The following is a 22,819-nucleotide window of genomic DNA, read 5'->3' on the forward strand; positions in this document are numbered from 1 at the left end:
CAACTTGCATAAATGAGGTTCTATTCTTAGCTTTGGTTTAGCTATATCCCCCATCTTTTTTCTAGCACTTTGTATGTTATGGTGACAAATCCTAAGCTAACACATCTATTCCACACACAACCCAAACCGAAAGGACCAAACTAAAATCATATATTTACACAGAATTTGACTGAGAAGAGTCTAAACACAGAGAAGAACGAAGGTGAGCCATTGTGCCCCACAGCAGAGCCCCGCTCCCCTGCCCGGCGACGACCAGCGTCGTGCTAACTCTCCGGCCTCAGCTGTGACCCCAGTGGCCATCCCGTTGGGGAAGCTGGAGCTCACCATCTGTGCGTGCCGTGTTCCCCCGGCGCCTACTGTGAGCTGGGCTCCGTCTCCAGGGTCTTCGTCTCACTCACAGAGCTCACGAGAGAACACTGCTGTCCAAACCCATGCTGGGTGCTAAGGATCCCGGGAGGAGTCTGGGGTAGGCTTTGGGGCGGGGCCAAGCGGGGTGGGAGGTGTCCAGATGGGGCCCCGCCCTTCGGGAGAGCGGGCCAGCAGGCTCTCTGGGCCGCCCGGCCGCGCTCACGGAGGCCACTGAGAACTACCTAAGGCTGCGGAGTTCGTGGCTCCAGCAACAGTGTTTGGTTCGATCTGCAGAAGCATAGATGCCAACCGCACACCCCGGGAAATCCTTCCTCTTACACGTTTCAGACCACTGCTGTGGACATAGTGTGGCCCGGACCGCTCTGAAGGACGCCGGCCAACCTTCCCAGTGGAACTGATAGCCCTCGGCTGTTGGCACCTGCTATACAGCCTCTGGGAGTTCTGCCGTCTCGTCATCCTGCGAAGGGGACACTTTGTGCCGGCTTCATGCTCCAGGCTGCTGGTGGTGCAAGGCTGGAGGGTGGCCGGGATCACACCCACCCTCAACCGCGCTGCTGAGCCACGGGCCCGGCCTAACGCCTGCGTCCGTCCTGATGGGCGCTCTCGGCCGTCGCGGGAGGCTGACGAGCCTCCGTCCCTCTGAGGGTGCAGCCGCGCGGCCTTTAATTAGGGGCCGCCTCGAGTCATTGGACCCACCGGCTAGTTCGGCCTGGAGGAGGGGCACAGCATCAATTACGTCTCAAAAAGGATTTTTGTAGCTGGAAGGCATTTGCCACCACTTAAGCGGCTGTTCTTAAATTAGGCTCTCCAGCAGATGAGTTCATTCAGCTATTTGGGGGCACTCAGCTTGGTGACTTCATCCATTTGCACTTCCTCAAGTTTGCTGTTACATAAGGACTCAGCTGTCTCTACCCTAAACTGTGTCTCAGTCCTGCCCAGTGTTGGAAGGTGGGTTTCCGCCTGGAAGCCCCAGGGCTGTGGCCGAGGACCCCCAACTCATCCCTTGCCCGAGCCAGGAGTCCAGTTTCCATGGCGACCGTCTTCGCAGGCAGCCCTGAGTTCTCGCCTCCGTCACCTCGTCCCTGTGGCGTCCCTGCAGCGGGAGGAGTAGCATTCCTGGGGGCCTCTCTCCCGCCCCCACCAGCAGGTGACGCGGCTGCACCCCAGGTGGGCTTCCTGGGGCTTCGGCCCCGAGCACCGTGTACCAGACGGCCTAACAACAGACATTTACCTACGCACAGTGCCCCAGGCCAGGAGTCTGGGGTCCAGGTGTCCGTGGTGGGCTCCTCCCGAGGCCGAGAGGGAGGATCTGCTCTCGGCTCCCTCCTGGGTGGGCTGGTGGCCCTGGGTGGACACGTCCCTGTGGTTTTTCTCCCTGCCTGTCTCTGTATCCACATCTCCCTTCCGTATACGGACGCCGTCACGTGGGATCAGGCCCAGCCTGATGGCCTCATCTTAACTGACCACACCTGCACCGTCTCCAAATCAGGCCATGCTCGGAGGTGTGAGGGGTTAGGGCTCAGGCACATGGATCTGGGAGACACACGTCCCCCACGGCGGACCCCAGCACTGAGCACAAAATGTTGGCAGGGTGGACGTCCAGACAGAGGCTGGGGAGCCGGCTCAGGGATCCAGGAGGCAGCCTCACTGTACCCATGGCCGTGCCTCTGAACCTGGAGGACCTCCACCCTTCCTGAGGGGGCACTTACACGTGTCAGCCCCGCAGTTCCCCTGCTGAGTGCTGGACCCGGGCAGGATGCTGCTCACCTGCATTTTCAGCCGGTCCCACAGGGCATGTCCCACTGAGCTTGCTCCCTCTCTCCCTGCCATCTTCCCGGCGTCCTGGGCTCTCCCTTCACAGCCGGCCTCTCTGTTTTCCGCACTCACCAGCCCGCTGGGACTTGTCCCGGGCTTCCCTCTCTGTGTCTGCCTCTGTGTCTGTCCCTCCATCTCTCTTGGTCGTTCTCACATTCATGCAGCCACCAGATCCTGGGAGCCCACACTCGGACTCCTTTGTACCCCCTTGTCCTTCGCTGTCTCCTGCTGGGCTTCTGTGGTGGTAGGTCCCATCCCTGCCCTCGCCTGTCTTGCTCCCTGATGCATCCTCACCCAGCGCCCAGACTGAGCTAGAATGCATGTCTGCACATCTTTCTTTTTCGCTTGTGCTCCTCCTGAGTCCCTGCCATCAGGCCCTCTCCTCACCCGCTGGCCCCAAGACCTCTAGGGTCTGTGGCCCTGGCCTGCCCACACCCCCAGCCTGCAGGCAGTGTGTCTCCTGCCTCCTCTCCCTGCCACCCACCCCATGCTCCCCCAGGAGCTCAGCTTCAGCCTGTTTTACCCACTTGCTGCTTGATGTCCAGGGGGACTGTGAGCTCCTTGAAGGCAAGCACAGACCCTTATTGGGCTTGTGCCTGCAGACTGATCTCAACCCCAGGGCAAAGCAAGACCCAGGCACTTCTTTTTTTTTTTTTTTTTTAAGATTTTATTTATTTATTTGAGAGAGAGAGAATGAGAGACAGAGAGCATGAGAGGGAAGAGGTTCAGAGGGAGAAGCAGACTCCCTGCTCAGCAGGGAGCCCGATGTGGGACTCGATCCCGGGACCCCAGGATCATGACCTGAGCCGAAGGCAGTCGCTTAACCAACTGAGCCACCCAGGCACCCGACCCAGGCACTTCTTAAAAGCGACTCCTGACACTCTCCATCAGGACCGAACACAAGTGTGGCCTGCTTCTTCTCCAGCTCGTGGTTGAGGGCCCAGCCCAGCACAACATGGAGCCCCAAAGAAACTCAAACACAGCGCCAAGAATCAGAAAAGGGCAGTTTGGGTCTATTTCTACCGCATGGAAGTTCTGTCGAGGATGCGGTGAGGGTAGAAAACTCCCATGACACCCAGCAAGACGCCCACTGGCTTTGGAGACAAGCACCCTGGGCAACAGCTCAGGCTCAGTGACTCTCTGTCTGACCTTTTGGAGAATGTTTTCTCTGCCTCAGGTTGTGCATTTGCAAAATGGGGACGATGCCAGGAGCAGCCTCGTGGTGCTACTATGAGGAGTAAGCGGAGAGCATGCCAAACCCTCGGGACCAGCCCTACACTCGTCTCAGCAGCTGCTCCGGGAGGAGCTGCTCCCGGCATGGGGGCAAGGGCTCTGGGGTCCACGGCCTCCCTGCACACTCGTGGAGTGGGAGACCGTGCGTGATGCTGACTCAGCCTCCTCATGCCACGTCTCCCTTGGTTTATAAACAACTGCTTTTTCGAACGCTCGGGGAGGGCTTTGTCCCGGTTTTTTCCCGAGCCCTACTTGAAGGCGCTGCTCCGTGTGGGACCACAGAACTCTAGCCACAGGCTCCTACCCACAGTTTCCTCCGGGCAAATGACTGGTTTTTGTTTTGTTTTGTGTCTCGAGATGAATTTGTAAGTTTCCTTTTTGTTAGAAGATGAACACGATGCTCCTGGGCAAGCTTTCTGTTTTGCCTTTGCTACCAGGAGACCCACCACCCCGCTGTGGAAAAAGCTCACGTCACTTCCCCCACAACTGGGGTGCCGCTTCCAAGGTCTGCGTCCTGGTGGTGGGTCTGTCCTGTCCCCTGGGAAGTATAAGAACAGAATGACCCGGGCTCACACACTACATTGCCCCTGTCTGTCCCAGGACGGTGTTTATTTCCAGCCCCCACTCCAATGCTCTAATCTCAAACGTGTGCAAGTTTCTTCTGACTTTTATCAGACTCAACAGAACTGGACAATCCTTTGTAAATACGAAACTGGCTTAGTATGTTTCGCCTTCACAATGCAACATTTAAAAAAAAAAAATCGGTAAGATCCAGGGCTTAGACATTTAAATCCTATGCAAATAATTATGGAGAATGTATGAATCAGAAAAATGCGCTTTGAGTTGGGCTGGCCACTCCTTTCAGTATTGCCTTTTATTTGAAAATAGGCAAACAGAAAAGGAATTGTATCTATTTGCTTTTTCTGTTGAATATTTTAATGGTTTGTTCTGTCTGAGAAAACCTGATGTTTAGCTAAAGTTGACAGAAACCACAAGTGGACGTGTCAAAACAAGCCAGAGAAAGTTACTTTTGATGTGTTTTATTGAGATATCCATGGTACTTTCCAATTATTTTATGCCAAGAAAGGTAGTTCTTCACAAAAAATGATTTCTTTTGAAAACCAAAAGTGTAACTTGTCAAACGTGAAGCATCATTTAAATCTATCCGAGGGAAGGTTCTGAGGCGGGCGGCACTGCTCCCAGCAGGAAGAAGAAAGCCAGGGACCGCCCAGGCTGGGATGAGGTGCGTGTGGCTGTCTCTCCCGCCCGCGGAGCGGACATGCAAGGTGCAGCTTCTTCGGCATCTGGAGAGGAATTTGCAGCCATGTGCACCACCAGCAGCCCTGCTCCCTGGAGGAACCAGCCCTGCTCTCAGGTTCTCAGGCACCCAGCCCTGCCGCAGGGAGCCCCGCCTGCATCCGTTCTGAGAGTGGAGCCCTGCATCCTGCTTGGGCAGTGGCTTGAGGACCGGAAGGCCCAGCATGCAGCAGTCGGCTGGCCCTGGGTGCAAGTGCACTGGTACTCAAGGCACTGAGCCTCCCAGAGTCGGTTCCTCTTCTCCCTCGGGGACAAGCAGGTCCCTGGGGCGAAGTGAGCTTTAAATGAGGCAACACACACAGAGCACACAAGGCCATCAGTGCAAATGCACTTTCCACCCTGATGCCGAGTACTGGCCAGTTCCCGGCTCTGAGAGAGGCCTGGTCTCCACTCTTGCCCTGTCCTCTGCCGGCGAGCCAGGCCCCGGCCCCTCGGAGGGAATCCTGTGTAGACACACCGACTGCACACACATGAAATATGTACTTTCCTAGGCACTAGGGTTTTCAAAGGTGACTTCAGAAACAGTCCGCAAATACAAAGACAATGGGGAAGGAGGTGTTTTCAGATTAGACAGAAACCACATGAAAGTTGCCCCAGGAGTTGGGACGAGGTTTAAACTTGACTCAGCAGTGGGCGGAGGCTGATCCACGAGGGAGAGTCGGATCTGAGGGCAGCCAGGAAGGGCCGCTGCCAGGGGCAGAGCCCGGAAGCCCCGCCCCCCCCACCGGGGCCGGTCCCCCCTGGGAGAGTGGGAACGTGGGGTCTCTGTGGCCCCAGGCGGGTCTTGCTGCAATGGGCTTCAACGGCTCAGGGGGCATCACCCTAGAACCCACGCCCGGGCGTGGGAGGCAGGCCCAGAGGGTAACACTGTGACCAGCTCACAGGTGAGTCTGGCTTTGCCCTCGGGCTTCCACAGCGGGCACCTGAATCCTGCCACTCACTCTTCTTCACAAGAGAGGGTGAGATGATGAACACAGGGGAAATGGTCTAAGCAAACACGTCACGAAAGCACAGGACGGAGCAGGGAGCACACAAACCAGGAGTGTGCCCGTGGTGAGTGTCCAGCACGTGAGCACACCGAGTCCACACGCCGGCCCTAGTTCGGGGGTGGTGGGCTGGGTCTTAGACACTTGACCCAGGCTGTGGGAACATGTGCGGTTGCTTTATTTTCTATGTGAGGTGCAGATGTTAGCAGAAGCCCGGTGATGGTCTGTCTGTCCCTCTGTGAGACATCTGTGTGCACCTGCTCCATCAGGGATGAAACTGAAGTCCCCTGGGCCTCTCTGACCCCTTCCTTCATGCTGTTAATGCCCCCAAGGTCCTGCTCTCGGCTTGGGCCATTGCCGTCTGTCTGGCTGCACCCACCGAGCATGGCATCAACCCTGACGCTTCCTATCTCTTCTTGTCCTATCTGCTGGACTTCAAAAATGGAACAGATCCTGCCTCCAGTGCCTTCCATGCTCGGGCTTTAACATGGTTCCTGCTTCTCTCAGCATCTCCACGTGGCCACTTACTGCCTCTATTCACTGCACTGGAAGAGCCTAGAATGGTGCTAACCCCCGCATTTCTCTTGGGGACTGTGGATGGGGACCCGGCTCACTCTGTCCCCTCCTTCCTCCTACCTCTAACCTCCCCCCTGCCCTGCACCAGAGGGCTGCACCTGGGGCCCTGCACACTGTCCCACATAAAATTATGGCGAGTGGCCTTGGCCACCCAGCCCTGGATGGCCATCCAGCTCGGCGAGCTCTCCCGGAGAGCCTTGGCCCCAAAGGCAGTGTTGGGGTCTACCCCTGCATGGTGATGCTGGTGCTGGCCAGGTTCACGCCATTCCTTACAGCACGGCTGCCCAAGTTTTTCCAGGCCGTGGCACATGGGGACATGAAGGTATCTGTGCCACGGGATGGAGTAAATGGTGAGGTCACTTCTGCAGAGACCCTGGGACAGCCCGTCCCCTCATTCCTAGTGCCCCGAGTGTCAGGGCAAACTGGTACATGCTGACACACTCCTGGGGTCTTCCTTCCATCTGAGCAGGGGTGGGGGGCTTTCTCTTAGTGGGGGTGATCTGTGGAGGAACCCCAGCCACATGTCACAGTGGAAGTACTGCAAGTGTCAGACCCGACAGCGGAGAGCTGGATGCACGGCGCTTGTCTGGACCTCCCCCATCCCCGGGTAAGGGGTCGTGGGGCTCAGGCAGCCGGACCAGCTCTCCATTCCATCGGAACGAGGAGGGGGACCCTCGGCCCCACACTCCACCATCTCCACCCTCTCTTCCTCCTCGGTCTGTGTCTCTGGTTTCCTTCCGTCCAGAAGGAGACGATCTGTCACCCTCTGGCTTCCCGGAGAGGCTAGGGTCCCTGCGGCAGCTCCCTGCACCCCTCCACCCATGTTTCTCTCTGTGACTTCCCGAGGAGGGGCAGATCAGCCGGGTGACTCTCAGAGCCGGCTCCCAGCCTTTCCAGGGAAAGCCGTCATAATGGATTAAGGGCTCTGTCTTCTTTCATACAATCATTTATTAAAATGTTTTTTGCCTAAATTACACCATGCCTTTTTGCCAAGTGGGGCTCTCACCTGGCACCCTGGTTTTTGCTGCTTGGTCCTGCGACCTGTTCCCTGCCCTGTGGCTCCCTGAGGGTGGGCAGCTCCCGTCCTGCTGGCGGCGGGCGCAAGTCTCCCACGGCCAGTTCTGTGCACGCAAGGCCACTCGGCCGACCAGGTCTTCTCTCAGAGGGAGCACACCCAGCAGCCCATCCTGCTGGCCTGTGTGTCTGTGAGCCTGGAGTTCACTGGTTAAAATATGCACCATTATTTGCAGAGGTCAGGGTGAGGCCTGCTGCGGGTAGCAGGAAGCCCCATCTGGAATCAAACAAGGACACGAATCGAGTTGGAGCCTGATGGTGTGCGGGCATGTGGACTGCAGTCCCAGCCCTGAGGCTGTGGAGCAGGGCAGGCATGGGGGGCAGTGTAGGTGGGAGCCCAGAGCTGCCCCTCCGTCCCCCTAGCTTGTCGAGAGTCCTGCTAGTGGCAGGTAGACCTTACTCAAGTCCACCCAGGGGCCATCCGAGCCCAAGAGTCATTGAGGCCCCAAGGGAAGTCCACGGAGTCAATGTGCTCACTGAGAACATGGTCTTCCTCCTGCCTGTCTGTTCCTTAGCTGAGTGCCAAGGAGGGACCTTCTCCCTTGCTCCCAGAACCTTCCAGCAGTTTCCTATTGCCTTTACCTTAGCTGGAGTCAGCTCTGTGCAAAGGGGAAGGCTGTGGAGGGGGGGACAGGGCGATGGCCTTGGCGCCCAGGGCTGGGGTGTCCCTCTGCCTGCAGATGCGGCCATGTCCCCAGCATGGATCCAGGACCATGACTCCCAAGTTCATCACGTTCACCCCCCTGGCAGAGGAGAGTCTGATCCCGGCCTGCCTCAGGAGCACCCACAAGACTGCATCCTGCTAAGCACCAGGCTGAACTCGGGGACCATCCTGCCCCCAGCCTTCCCCATGCACTGCCCCAGCCCCAAAGAAAAGTGGGGTACCAGGGTCCCAGCTCTGCATTGCTCTAATGGCCACATTCTGGCCAAAAGTAATATTTGTTCCTTTCAGAGTTTAACCCCATTCTTGTTTGTTGATTTTCAGTAACAAATTTCCAATGCAGAAGCCCGGGGCATAGGAAACGGTCTGGCTCAAAATTCAGGTTAGGTTGCAGAATGTTGTCCCTCTGATATCATCACTTGGAGTACTCCAGGTCAAACTCGGAGTTTGAAATTCAATGTGAGCAGGTCTCTAACCTAAACTGCACAAATCCACCACTCCGTGTGTGCGGGCGTGCCTCAGGGTGAGGATGCCGAGCGCGTGAGGCCCGTGCAGGGGTCGCACCCAGGGGTGAAGGTCTCCGCACATGCAGGGTCCCAGCCGGGGCTGAAAACTTTTTGAGCTCATTGTAGGTTTGCACAAGGCTTTTAGCTGTCACACGGAGTGATGGACCACAGGTCCCTGGGTCAGCCTTGCCCGCGGGAGCACAGTGTGGGGTGCAGCATCTATCACACCCACTGCAGATCATGCCTTCTTTGGGATCATGAGTTTATCCCTCCAAGTGCTCCCGTGGATCAGTCGTCAGTGGTCTTTATTGCTGAGCAGAACTCCCCAGTGTGGCTGGACCCCAGCTTGTTTAACCATGTCCTGTTGAAGGAGGACATCCTGGTTGTTACCAGTGTGGGGCCACTACAAATCAAGCTGCTACGAACACTTGTGTGCAGGTTTATATGTGAACAGCATGCATATGTTTTTAAGGACTAAAATGCTACATAAATCCCTAAGTAAGTCATGGTCAGTACAGTGACAAGCCCATGCTGAACCAGTATGGCAGAGGGGGAAAGCCATGGTTCTTTGGGATCCCACAGACCTGGGTTTGAGTCTCAGCTCTGCCATTTGCTGGCTGTGCGATCTGGGACAAGGAGCTAACAACACGGAGCCCCGGTTTCCTCTTCTGCGAAATGGGGCAGTAACACTCGTGCTTTGCTGCTGCTTGTTAGGGTTAACTGAGCTGATTTGTGCTGGCACTTTGCACAGTGTCCTCAGCTAACGCCAGCACAAGTATTACCACCTGCGAGGCCCCAAATGCTGCAGGGTGGGAAGGTGACACCTCCCATCCACCCCAGGCACCTCTGGTCTTGCCCATGCCCATGTTGACTTCCCACCCTGGCGGCTCGCTGCAGCAGCAAGCCGCCCCCGCCCCCCTCACACCTCTCAGATGACCTCCTGCTAAAGACTCCTGCGCTTAGAAAACGTGTTCTTACCCATTTTATGACTATTCTTATCAAAAAGCATCACCCATTCAACTTTACTTTAGGAGCAGGATTATTTCCTTTTTCTTCCTAAAGCAAAGACACCTCCTTGCCAAGGTAGGGATGTTTTTATTGGTTCATTCCAGCCCAGATAGATCATTTAGATCTATAAGAAGCACACCCAGTGCCAAACCCTTCGGGCACGTGTACCAAACAAGTGGTCAGGATCAGCATCAAACCTTTCCCAGACCTCTGCTCTCAGTGCCCAATCTCCCCATGCGTGGGAGAGGAGGGGTCCTGCTGCTGAGGGTGTGAGGTGCCCAGTGCCCGCCGGAGCCTGCAGACCGTGAGGAGGGAGTATGGGTGAGTGGTTTCTAGGGAACTGGGATGCACCGGCTCTGCAGAGTTGGCCCTATTGAATTCTCCTCTCCAGGGCTGCTCCCGGAGCGTAGCCTTTCCTGTGTCCTGGAAAGGCTCTCAGGGCCTCTGGCCGGAGCAGCACCCCACGGGCGGGGTCTCACCAGTGACTGTGAGGCCAGGCCCGTCTCTCTGCTCCTCTTGAAGAAGATTCTGAAACCAAAAATGCCATTGGCCAAATGGAGGTTTTTGTTCCAAAGGATGACTTTGCTGGGGAACTGGGGGTAAGTCAGGGTGTCTTTAGCTGCCCCCCGGTACTTTCCAGTTTTAGGATCTTTCTATAGTAATGTTGGCAAAATGCGGCAGCAACTAGTTTCAGCGTGATCGCATGGGGAGGGGGTAGCAACTTCTGCCCCAGCACAGACTAGCAGCCACAAAGTCAAGGGCTAGCCCAGCTCCTCGCAGAGGGGAGGGGTGGTCAGCAGGATGGGACGCTGCCGTCCGTGAGGCCACCAGACATCCGGGCGGGGGCGGGGGCCGCAGGGTGCGCACCCATGCTCATCCACCTTTATCAGCTCTCCTTTGGGGAAGACTGCAAAAACGGTTGCTTGCACACCTTACATTGGCCTCTAGGGCGAGGGCGGAAGTGACACTGGTCTGACACAGGCCCTGAGAAGCCGTTTCCTGCAGCCCCTTCGTGGGGCAGATGGAGAATCTTCCAGTCCCTCCTGGCTGCTTGCTGCCCTCAACGCTCATAGTTGTTGTTCTTTGGAAACTAGAAGCAAACAGGTTTGCACGCTCAGAGCGAAGGAACGCCGAGGGGCAGTGCCCACGGGGGACCCAGGACTCTGTGTCGCATCCTCCAGGCTCCCGGTGTGAGAAACGGCTCCACGCGAAGCGTGGCTGCTTTATTTATGCAACTGCCTTGGCAAGACCGTCTTCCTTGGCAGACTGGTGAGCCAGAGCACAGCTCGGCGCCAGGGAAGCCTGTGAGCCGCGTGCACAAATCTGACGTTCAGTCCTGCTTCCCGGGGCCCTGGTCCCCACTGGTCACACCACTCTAACAGCGCCCAGAATGCTGGCCTCTCAGGGTCATGGGTGCCGCCGTCCCCTCCGTGTCCTGGGTTCCTCTTCCCTAACGAGAGACCGGAGGAGCTGCTCCCACACCCCTTTGTACTCTGCGCTGCCCACGAGGACCATTCAGGGCGCAGGAAAGGTGGACGGGGCCGGCGGGGGTCCACCAGCCAGGACAAGCACAGCAGTTAGCACCTGTCATCTGCACCAGCCCCGCGGTGCTCTGCGGCTCTGGGAAGCTGGATCGGTTGTCCCTGTTTGACAACCAAGGAAACTGAGGCAGGGCAGTTAAGTAACCTGCCAAGTCTGGGAGGCAGCACCGGGAGCATCCCACGCCCATGAGCGACGGTGGCTTCTGCCTTGTGGTGTTGGCTTAAGGCGTGTGGCTGGACACCGAGCACAGGCGGTGAGCAAGCGTGTTTCTAAGCCACTGTTGACGAGACCGTCCCAGATGGACACGCCATTGTTGGATGGAGGGCGCGCGGTGTCCACCTGTGAAGCACAGAGCCCTTCAGGACGTCCTCCCGCGGCCGGGGAGGCAGCCCCCACCTCCCTGAGCCAACTCAGCTTCCAAAGGAGCTACGGTCCGGCCAAGCTGCGCTCTGACCTGCCTTCTGTCAGGATGATTGAGGACCCCAAAGAGTTTTTGTTTATTATATTGGAAATGAAAACTGAAAAAAAAAATTAAAACACTTGATTCATTTAAAAATAAGAATAATAACAAGTTTTATAGTTTTAGCTTTTACGGTTATGTGTAGGATCCATTTTGAGCTAATTTTTGTATCTGGTAGGCAGGGGTTCATGTTCCTTTTTTTTTCACGTGTGGTTGCCCCATAGCCCCAGTACCATTGGTTGGAAAGACTACTCATTCTCTATGGAGTTGTCTCAGGACTCCTGTTGAAAATTTCTTGACCGTAGATGTGCAGGTTTATTTCTGGACTCTCAATTCGCTTTCGTCCATCTACTATATGCATATGCATTACGCCTGTACCATACCCCCTTGGTTACTGCAGCTTTGTAGTACGGTTCCAGTCAGGAAGTGTGAATTTTCCAACTTTACTTTTTTTCAAGGCTGTCTAGACTATTATGGGTCTTTTTTCATCTCCATATGAATTTCAGGATCAGCACATCAATTTCTGTAGGAAAAAGGCACCTGCGATACTTACAGGAGTAGTGTTGAATCTGCACATCAATTTGGGGATTGTTGCCATCTTAACAAAATTAGGTCTTCCAATCGATGACCATGGATGACTTTTCATTTTTTAGGTCCTTAATTTCTCTTAACAATGTTTTATAGTTTGGAGGGTATAAGTTCTGTACTTCTTGTGTTAAATTTATTTCTAAGTATTTTATTCTAGGTAATGATATCATAAATGGAATTGTTTTCCTGATTTTATTTTCAGATTGTTCATTGCTAGTGTATAGAAATACAATAGATTTTTGTATATTGATTTTGTATCCTACAACTTTGCTACACTAGTTTACTTTTACTTATTTTTATTTTTTTAAATTTTTTACACCTTTATTTATTCACTTTACAGTAAGTTTAAATCCTTGAGGGGTACAGCATCACATGGATTCTGTGGCAGGAAGGTTGCTTCAGAATTTGGCATGAACCATGCCACTGGTTCCATGAGCGTGAGTTACTTTTCCCTAGATTACTCTGGTTTTGTTCAGTTTCTCACCAGGAGTCACTGTGTTGTTCTTTGCTTTGTCCACCTAAGCACATCTCTTACCTAAATAGACTTCAGCTTCATCTCGAGCATAAATTTTTAGAAGAGCTGTGTGCTCCCTCTGGTTCCGGAGACCTCGCTTATAGCCAGCAAAAATGGCCTTGGACCACAGCCTTCCGGACGTATTTGTCATTTTAGGAGTCCTGTTCCCGGCAGGACGTCATAGGCTCCAAGGTGGCAGAAAGAGGTGAGCTGCTTATTTAATAAGGCCCAGTACAGACCAGTAAATATCTGTTGAATCAATTCACTTCTGGGGCCTTCACACTGCACTGGCTGATGTACCCACTGAGTTTTTGTCAGCTCCTAGGCTTTATTTGCTACTATTGCTAAGTTAGGTCTTCCTCACCCTGGATTTTACAGTTGGCTTTTGGTTTTAATTGCAGACTTAAACACTTGTCCCTCTTACTGTTTATCACCACAGATTTAACCACTGTTCTAGCTCGCTGAGTTCTTTTTTCAATATTTTTATTTTTTTAACAATAAAAAATTTAATTAGCGTTTAAGACAATGGAGAAAGAAGTTTCAAAAACCATTGCATATGTTAATTGCCAAGTTAATTATCTATATGGGTGCTACTGACATTTTTTATTACTTTCAGTACCGTCTTTGGTAGAATTATTAAGATTTTCTATACACAAGGTCACGTCCTCTGTGGAGAGAGAGAGTTCCTTTCCAAATTGCTCTAAAAGGGCAGTTCCAATCCTTCTCTCCTTCCTTCACCTGTAGTTTTGTTTTCTGTGATTTCTTTTTCTGGTTTGGTATTCGGGTGAGGTTGGTCACATAGAATGAATTTTTGAAATAAACTTTGAAACAATATTTTTGGAATAGTTCGTGAATAATTGATATGAATTCTTTAAGAAATATTCAGTAGAATTCACTAGTGAAGCCATCTGGTCCTGGATTTTTTTTTTTTTTTTTTAATAGAGAGAGTTCAGGCTCCACGCCCAGCATGGAGCCCAGCACAGGGCTCAATCCCATAACCCTGAGATCATGACCTGAGCAGAAATCAAGAGTCGGACACTTAACCAAATAAGCCACCCATGTGCCCCTGGTCCTGGACTTTTCTTGGCCGGATGTTTTAAAATTACTAATGATATCTCTTTATTTGTTATAGGTCTATTCAGATTTTTTTGTTTCTTCTTGAGGAAGTTCTGATAGTTTGGATCTTTCTAGCAATTTGTTCACTCTGTTTAAATTATCTAATTTGAGATGAACCATGAGAGACGATGGACTCTGAGAAACAAACTGAGGGTTCTAGAGGGGAGGGGGTGGGGGATGGGTTAGCCTGGTGATGGGTATTAAGGAGGGCACGTTCTGCATGGAGCACTGGGTGTTAAACGCAAACAATGAATCATGGATCACTACGTCAAAAACTAATGATGTACTGTATGGTGACTAACATAATAAAATAAAATTTAAAAAATAAATTATCTAATTTGTTCACATGTAGTTGTTCATAGCACTATCTTTTTTTTTAAGATTTTATTTATTTGAGAGAGAGAGACACACAGCAGGAGCGAGGGGGGAGGGGCAGAGGGAGAGGGAGAAGCGGGATCCCCACTGAGCGGGGAGCCCAATATGGGGCTCTACCCTAGGACCCTGGGATCATGAACTGAGCTGATGGCAGACGCTTAACTGACTGAGCCACCCAGGTGCCCCTTATAGCACTATCTTATAATACTATTTATTTCCACAAGATTGGTAGAGATGTCCCTCTTTCATTACTCATTTTAATGATTTGAGTCTCCTAGCCAAAAGTTTGTCATTTTTATTGATCTTTACAAAGAACTAACTTTTGTTCTCCTAATTTTCTCTACTGTTTTTCTCTTCTTTATTTAATTTATTTCTGATCTATCTTTATTATTTCCTTCCTTATTTGCTTTAGGATTAGTTTTCTCTTCTTTTTCTAGTGTCCTATCATGGAAATGTAGGTTATCATTGATATCTTCTTTTTTTTAAAATATAGGTAGTTACAGCTATAAATTTCCCTCTATGTACTGCTTTAGCTGCATCCCATAAATTTTGGTATGTTATGTTTTTTACTTTCAGTCACATCAAAGTATTTTCTAATTTCCTTTGGGATTTCTTACTTTGCTCATCTGTGCCTTAGAATATGTTATTTAACATCCACATAATTTTAAATTTACCAAATTTCTTTGTGTTATTGATTTTTAATTTTATTCCATTGATGTTGCAGAATATACTTCATATGATTTATATCCTTTACCATTTATTTGGGCTTGCTTTATGTTCTTGCACATCATCCATCTTGGAGAATGTGCGATGTGTACCTGACAAGAATGTGTATTCTGTTGTTGTTGCACACCTCTTGGACAACTGTTAGGGCTGCTTGAGTTACAGTGCTGTTCAAGTCTTCTATTCACCTGTAGATCTGCCTTGTTGTTCTGTCCATTCTTGAAAGTGGATTATCAAAGTTTCCAGCTATTGTGGAATTTTCTATTTCTTGCTTCCATTCTGTTAGTTTTTGTGCCCTGTGTTCTTGGGCTCTGTCGTTAGGTGCATACATGCTGATAATTCTTATACTTCCAGATGGATTTACCCTTTCATCATTACAAAATGTCCCTCTTTATGTCTAGTCAAATTTTAAAATTTTAATTTATTTGACCTGATGTTAGTAAAGCCGCCCCCAGATTTTTGCAATTATGGTTTGCATAGTGTATATTTTTCCATCCTTTTACTTTTAACCTATTTGAATCTTTGAATCTATATGCATGTCTTATGGGAAGAATAGTTAGTTAGATTTTTGTCTTTTAATCCACTTTAACAATCTGTCTTTTGATTATATTGTTAATCCCTTTACAGTTAGTGTTATGGTTAGATTTGTGTCTACCATTTAATTTTTTTCTATATGCCTGTGTCCTTCTTGTTCCTCTATTTCTCCTTTAGTGCTTTCTTTTGCTCTAAGTGCTATTTTCTGATATAACATTATAATTTCTGTAATGATTCTCACCATATATATTTTTTGTCTATAAGAGACTCACTTTATTTTATTTGTATTATTTATTTTTTAAATTTTATTTTATTTCAATTCAATTAATTAACATATAGTATATCATTAGTTTCATAAGTAGAGTTCAGTTATTCATCAGTTGCATATAACACCCATATATTTTTAAATTATTTTCTTAGTGGTAGCTGTAGGGCTCACAGTATACATCTTAAGTTAGAATCAACCTCAGATTTATACGAAAAATTCAGGGAGATATTGAGATGTTACACCTACATAGCCCCCCCCCCTTGTTATACATATTGCATCTATAGATGTTACAAACCTGACAGTACATTGTTATAATTATTACTTTATAGAATTGTATATCTTTTTTAAAAAGCTGGTAGAAGAAAGGAGAACAAATATATATTTTTGATGTTCATTATATTAATCTTCTTATCATTTCTTGTTCTCTTAATTTATTCCTGCAGATTCAAGTTACCATCTGGTGTTATTTTCTTACTTTAATATAGCTTTACTACCACTCACCTCCTGTGTGTATTGTCAAATATATTACATAGTTATGTCACAGTCCCAACAATATGATTATATCATATTATTTTATATAATTGCTTTTTAAATTGGCTAAGAGAAGAAAGGAGAAGATATATGTAATTATACTGTCTTTTATAATTACTTACATAATTACCTTTACCAGCACTCTTGTGTGTGTGTGAATTCAAATTACCATCTGGTGTCACTTGCTTCCAGTCTGAAGAACTTCTTTTAGCATTTTTTGTAAGGTGGGTCTACTAGCAACAAATCCATCTGTTTTTGTTTATCTGGAAATGTCTATTTCACCTTCCTTTTTTCAGAGATAGTCTTTCTAGATATAAGAGCCTTGCTTGATAGCTTTTTTCTTTCAGCACCTTGAATATGCCATCCACTGCCTTGTGGCCTCCATTGTTTCTAATGAGAAGTTAGCTGTAAATCTTACTAGCGTTCCCTTGTAAGTGACAGGTCATTTCTCTCTTGCTGGTTTCAAGATTTTCTTTGCCTTTCAACATTCTTATCATGATGCATCTGTTTGTGGCTCTCTTTGCATGTATCCCACTTGAAATTGATGAACTTCTTAGATGAATAAATTAATATTTTCCATTGATTTGGGGAAGTTTTCAGCCGCTATTTCTTTGAATATTTTTTCTGCTCCCTGGTGTCACTTCTCTCCTTCTGGTGTCCCCGTTATGTGCATGTTGGTGCGCTCTGTGTATTCCACATTTCTCTAAGGCTCTGTTAATCTTTTCTCTTTAGATTGCATACATGTCTATCAATCTTCCTTAAAGTTCACCGATTCTTTCTTCTGCCAGCTCAAATCTACTGTTGAACCCTTCCAGTGAATTTTTCATTGTGCTTGTTATATAATTTTCCATTCCAGAACTTCCATTTGTTGTTTTTTTATCATTTCAATTTCTTTCTTGATATTCTCTACTTGCTGAGACATTGTCATTATACCTTCTTTTACTTCTTTAAGCATAGTTTCTTTTAGTTCTTTGAACATAGAATAGCTGCTTTTGAAGTCTTTGTTAAGTCTAACATCTGAGCCCTTTCAAAAACAGTTTCTGTTGCCTGATTTTTTTTATATATGGGTCACACTTTCCTGTTTCTTTGCATGTCTCATGATTTTTTTTGTTGAAAACTGGACATATTAGGTCATATATTTTAGCAACTCTGGGTGCTGATTCTTCCATCTGCAGGGTTTGTTATTATTTGCTTGCTTATTTGTTTGGGGGCTTGAATCAGAGTGTGCGACCTCTGATGTCACTCCCCAGAGGGCACAGTCTTGGGCATGTGTTCAGTCACCCTCGGATGACAGTGGTTTCAGCAGAGCCCTCTCTGACTGTCTTTTTCCCTGTTCTCTCCGTTAAGTTGTCTTCCTCTGTTGGTATCACACTCGGCTGTTAGCCTCCACTGATGCTGGCTCATTGCTCTATTGTTTTTGACAATGCCCCTGGGCATAAACTGCCACAGTCAGGTTCAATTAAATTCATGCCCCTTTGCTGAGTGAGTGTTTGGGGCCTGTCTCTGAGTCTTGTTCCAGTCCCGGGAAGGCTCTTAGCTATCTCTCTCACTTGTTTTCTCTGGTAGACTATTAGCTGATCTGTAGTTCAGCTTGTATTCATGAAGCTACCAGCTTCTTCTTAGTTTCTTACTATGAAAGTCTCCATCACTTTTGACAATACCTGTAGGTTGATCTTCCTCATGCTCTGTTCCAAATAAAGTCAGTTTCCTTGGAAAGAGCTACAGGGCTCTCTGTTCTCAAGGCCTATTCCTACCTCTGCATCCCCTCTCTGGAACTAGGGGAGGGGACAGTGGCCTGCTTCTTTTGAGTGACACCCCTGCTTTATAAGCAGGGCACTGGGTGGGGGTGTTGGCCTTTGGTGTTGGCTTGCTTCTCTTGGAATGGAATCTCTGCCCTAGAAGTGTGCTAGGGTAAGGGTGACTGTGGTCCATAGTCTTGGTGTGTTGTACCTGAGACAAGAGTTTTTGAACTACGAGTGGGTCCTGGGTAGAAGAAGGGATCTCAAACCTCTCAGCTGCTCTTGCCTGGGATCCAGCTTCTGCAACACACAGCTGAGAGAAATAAGAAATGCTGGTAGCTTGGCCCACCAGGGAATAACTACCGCCCTAACCTGACTTCTGGAATATATATGGAATGGATATGTGTGTTTGGCCAATATATACATAGGGCCAAATGTTACATTTATTGCTCGGGTGTTGTAGGTGATTAATAAATATTTCCTGTGGAAAAAATGTCAACGGATGGAATGAGAAGAAGATGAGGAGGGCTCCAGTTTGGAGTATTTTATGTGGAGGCCAGCAGATTATCTCATGGGGTGGTGTCCTGACCAAGAGGTTGGGCTGGGTGGTCTTTAAGGTCCTTTTGGATGATGAAACTTCATGACTCTAAATCCAGATGTGAAACCCATCTGAACCACACATCTGAGCAGATGACTCCACACCAGTACAACCCAGTCCTTGGCACTGAACAGAAGAGGTTCTTCTTCCGCTGCCTGCCTGTCTTTGGTTACCTGTGTGGGTTTTTTCTACCAGTGGGGCCACGCTTGTGTTTCAAAACAGCACTTGGGAAGTCATTGCAAGTCTTCCCATCTGGACTAATGCTCAATGCTGCCATGTCATGATGCGTGTGATGGTGGCCCTGTGACTCCCTTCCCTGGTCGGCTCCCACAAATGCCCCTTCTTTGTTGTGCCAGCACACTCTTCACTGAACATCCTTTGTCCTGACCTGCATCCTCCACCCCCCCACAGTGATTTGTCTCCACGTGCAGGGAAAGCATGAACCTGAGCAGAGGTGAGCAGCCACGATTTGTTGTGACTGGGGAGGACTCAACAAGCCTTGCTTATCCATGGTCCCCTGTGAAGTACCAAGTTCTATACTCTACTAATTTCTTTGTATCAGTGCTGCCAGAAAGACATTTTTTGTTGTTGTCCACATAGCTTGTTGCTGCTAAGATTAATTCTCTGTGTAAGAAAGATGCTCTGTCTTGGTGTTAGTGAAGTGCACAAAAACTTGCAAATGTATTTTTGTATCTCAGATGTCACGTCAAAATAGACTGTAGATCCTCAAGGATCATTTCATGTGTTCTAACTGGCCTAATGAGTATAGGAAACCACAAATGAGGCTCAGCAAATGAATACATCTTCACATGTTTCTGCCTCTTTGTTCTTTCCTCGCTGCAGCCAGAAAGAACAGTGAGAAAATTCAGGGCTCTTGTTTATGGCTCTGTTGTGAAACAGAATTATTATCCCCAGTTAGAGCGCTTGCCTTCATTGAATCCAAACACATGACCTTCCAGTAACAGGTACTAATGAAATAAGAGCAGCTTTCTTGAAACAAATGATCGCTGTGATTAATAAGTGTGTCTTGGATCCTGATGAATGAATCAGCTAATTAGTCACCAGCTACCTACGCTAATACAGCAAAGGTGTGAAGTGGCTTTGGGCAGGGAGGGTCATACTGGGGGAAGCTGGGTGAGAGGGACATGGGAACTTTCTGGGCTATTTTTGTAACGTTTTCTATAAATCTAAAATAATTTCAAAATGAAAGTTTATTTAAAAAATATAACAGCTCTAAAATTATCTTAGAGGGTAAATTAAAGTTAACATAATCTCTTCTATCAGTGCACTGAGAAGTGGAACGGAATTATGTGAACTCCAGGGAGGCAGTCAGCAGTCCAGATCCTCATAGGCTCTGCTCACTGGTCATGTGGCCATGGGAAGGTCAGCTTTCCCTCTGGCCTCAGTGGTCTCATCTGGAAAGTGACATGTTGGACACAGGGTCGTCTCTGGAGTTCTCTCTGCTGGACACTCTGTGACTGAATGTGCAACTCAGCTATATGCGGGGGGGAGGCAAAAACCTCTAAAAGGTCATCCTCTTCTGTGGAAATCCAGCTGGTTCCTTTTAAGTGGCAGCAAAAATAAGATGCTCCAAACCTGCTCAATAGCAGGGAAGAGTGCAAATTAATCCGTTTGAATTGCTAATTGGGGATTTAGTTGGCTGCACTGAGGGCTATGGGATGAAGCTTGGGTTTTGCTCTTTTCCAAAGGCAGGGAAAAGATTCTCTCTCCAGGGACCCTGATGTCCTCATATGTGAAATGCAGAAACTGACAAGAAAGCCAAGAAAGCACTTTGGCTTAGTCCTCAAAGGGTTGTATTCCAAGCCTATACCCCTGTCCTCCAGGGCAGTTCAAATGCCCCCTCACCTTCCGTCCGTAAGAAGTGTCTCTAATGTAGGTGTTATCTGGGTTAGAAGAGCTTCTGCTCTGACCTAGACATCAGAGTAAGGATGGAGCCATACACACTCATGCACGTGCTCCTCCAGGTGCTGGCGGCTGCAGAAGAGCCTCGCAGGCATGCCGGGCTTCGTGGAAGGATTGTGGGTGGCTGTCAGGTGACTCAGGTGTGTTCGGGGAAGATTCTCTTCAAAACATCCACCTGTGCCAAGTGCCCGAGAAGTTCCTTGTTGCTGTTGTACTTCTATGGATAAAGGGATTAGTCTTTACTAAAATATCCTTAGGAGACAGAATTTATTAAGTTATCATTTGTCATGTACATGCTGATGTGACACGATTAGTTCCCTTTTAACATGTGGGCTAGCCAGGAAGATATTTGGACGAAGGAGGAGGAAAGAAATAGAACCTGAGCACCCTATACTCCTGGAAGCGGGGGCCACGGGAGAGGAAGGATGGGGGCAGGTCCTGGAGGCAGACTTCATTTCTCAGTTCCTGAGGGTGACATCACATTGTTGTGCCTCAGCCTTGCCTTCTGCAGAAGGGGTTCACATTGGTATAGATCCAGATCTTTGAAATGTGAGGATGAAGGGTCTGGTCTGGTGCTGGGATGTTGGGGGAAGCCCCAAGCCACCTTGTGCTCCCAGCAATTCAAGGTAGGAAAATATGAATTAAAGTAGGAAGGTACCTTTAATATCTTACAGGCATTAATGATCTGATGCTTCTCTGTGATCCTTATGCAACAGTTGAGTGTAGAACCCAGTCCTTTTGAACCCTAGTCAGATAAAGGGACAGAAAATTGGTGAAGAATGGCACTGGGCACAGTTGAGATGCTGATGAAATTGGCCATGTATCTTTCCAGGCTCTGTTGGAATCCTTGGGTCCCTGTTTGTGTAGGGTTCCAGTACCTTCCTACAAAACCCCTGTGCCCTCAAGCTACCTTCTGATAATCATAAAACCCTCCTGAACCTCTCCTCCTCAGACAGTCCTCCAAGCTAACTTCTCCTGCTCCTTGAGACTTAACCACCTTATGTCTCAGTCCTTAAAAACTCGACCTCCATGCGAGTGAATTTGTCTGATTCATTTAGTTTGCCATGTTTAAGGCATTACAGGCTACCTTTCTTGGGATCAACATGGAACATTTTAACTTTGTGAAACATTTTACATCTTTTCTCTTGTTGGAGTTTCATAATATCTCAGTTAACCAGCCCAAATGTTGGCAGTAAAACATGAAGTAGAATTTAGGGCTCCTGAACTCCAATGCCCAAGTCTGTCGACACGCCATGTGGAAAAATTAACATATTTGCATTCTATTAAGGTCCGGTGAATGATTTTGCACCAGTGCCCTGGGAGAGGTTCTGGGGCTGTCAGAGCAGTCTTGAAGAGCCTGGGTCCTTGAAATCGTAGCTTGAAGTCAGCTAGCCATCCTGCCTGAACATTTGGTACTTGTTTCTGCCTCTTCATCTCAAAAACTGAACCTCCAAATGACTCCACCGCCCGCTTTCTCTGTGGATTTCACATCCTGTCTTGCTCATAAGTTGTTCCCGTGTCTGTGCTTTATTTCCCCAAGGAGAATGCAAGATCCTGGAGTGTAAGCAGCCTCTCTTCTTGCTGAGCACTTGCTGTGCTTCTCAGTGGCACAGAGCAGGTGCTCACCAAAACCTGTTGAGCTGAATAGGGCACAACATGCTTGCTGGATGAGTCAGATGAAGGTGTGCTCCTCCAGAATATACCACAGGGGGTAAGTGATGTCCTGGGACTGACGTTTTAACAAACACAGAAATTACCCTCAAAATGGATGCTGTGTCTTTTACAGGATCCCTTGGGTAAGCCATATGCTTACCCCATGTTTTAGCAAGTGGGCAAATGCTTACTCTTGGAACGTCTCTTTTGGAATTGACTTTGGCATTTCTTTGGATTAGCCTCAATATTGGCAAATCTTCATCTTTTGAAGGTACACTTGGATTTTGGAAATGGTTAAGTCATTTGGAGCCAACTCTTATGAAAAAGGTTAATAATTAAGCAGGATGATGCCAGTTTTGAATATATAAACAAACAAAAAATTAAATGACTTTAAAGCAACTAACTGGATATTTCAATATGCTTTATATGGTATTTCTTAAAGGAAAAATATTCAGTCAGATATGTATTTCTTGTAAGGCCAAGTGCTGTGCCTCACTGAATCACCCAAACATTAATTTGGATGTGCTTCCAAGTACTTGAGGAGGGGCTCTTATCTTCTCACGTCTATCCTTCTCTTGGGGCATAGTGCTTGGCTCATGGTCAGTGTTTAATGAAAGATTTTGGACAAATGAATGAACGAATGACCTTGGGTAGGTTATTAAAAATCAGTATGATTATTTTACACCAACGTGTGTGTGCGTGTGCATGTG

Source organism: Zalophus californianus, chromosome 12, assembly GCF_009762305.2.
Source record: "Zalophus californianus isolate mZalCal1 chromosome 12, mZalCal1.pri.v2, whole genome shotgun sequence".
In the NCBI taxonomy this organism is placed as follows: domain Eukaryota; kingdom Metazoa; phylum Chordata; class Mammalia; order Carnivora; family Otariidae; genus Zalophus; species Zalophus californianus.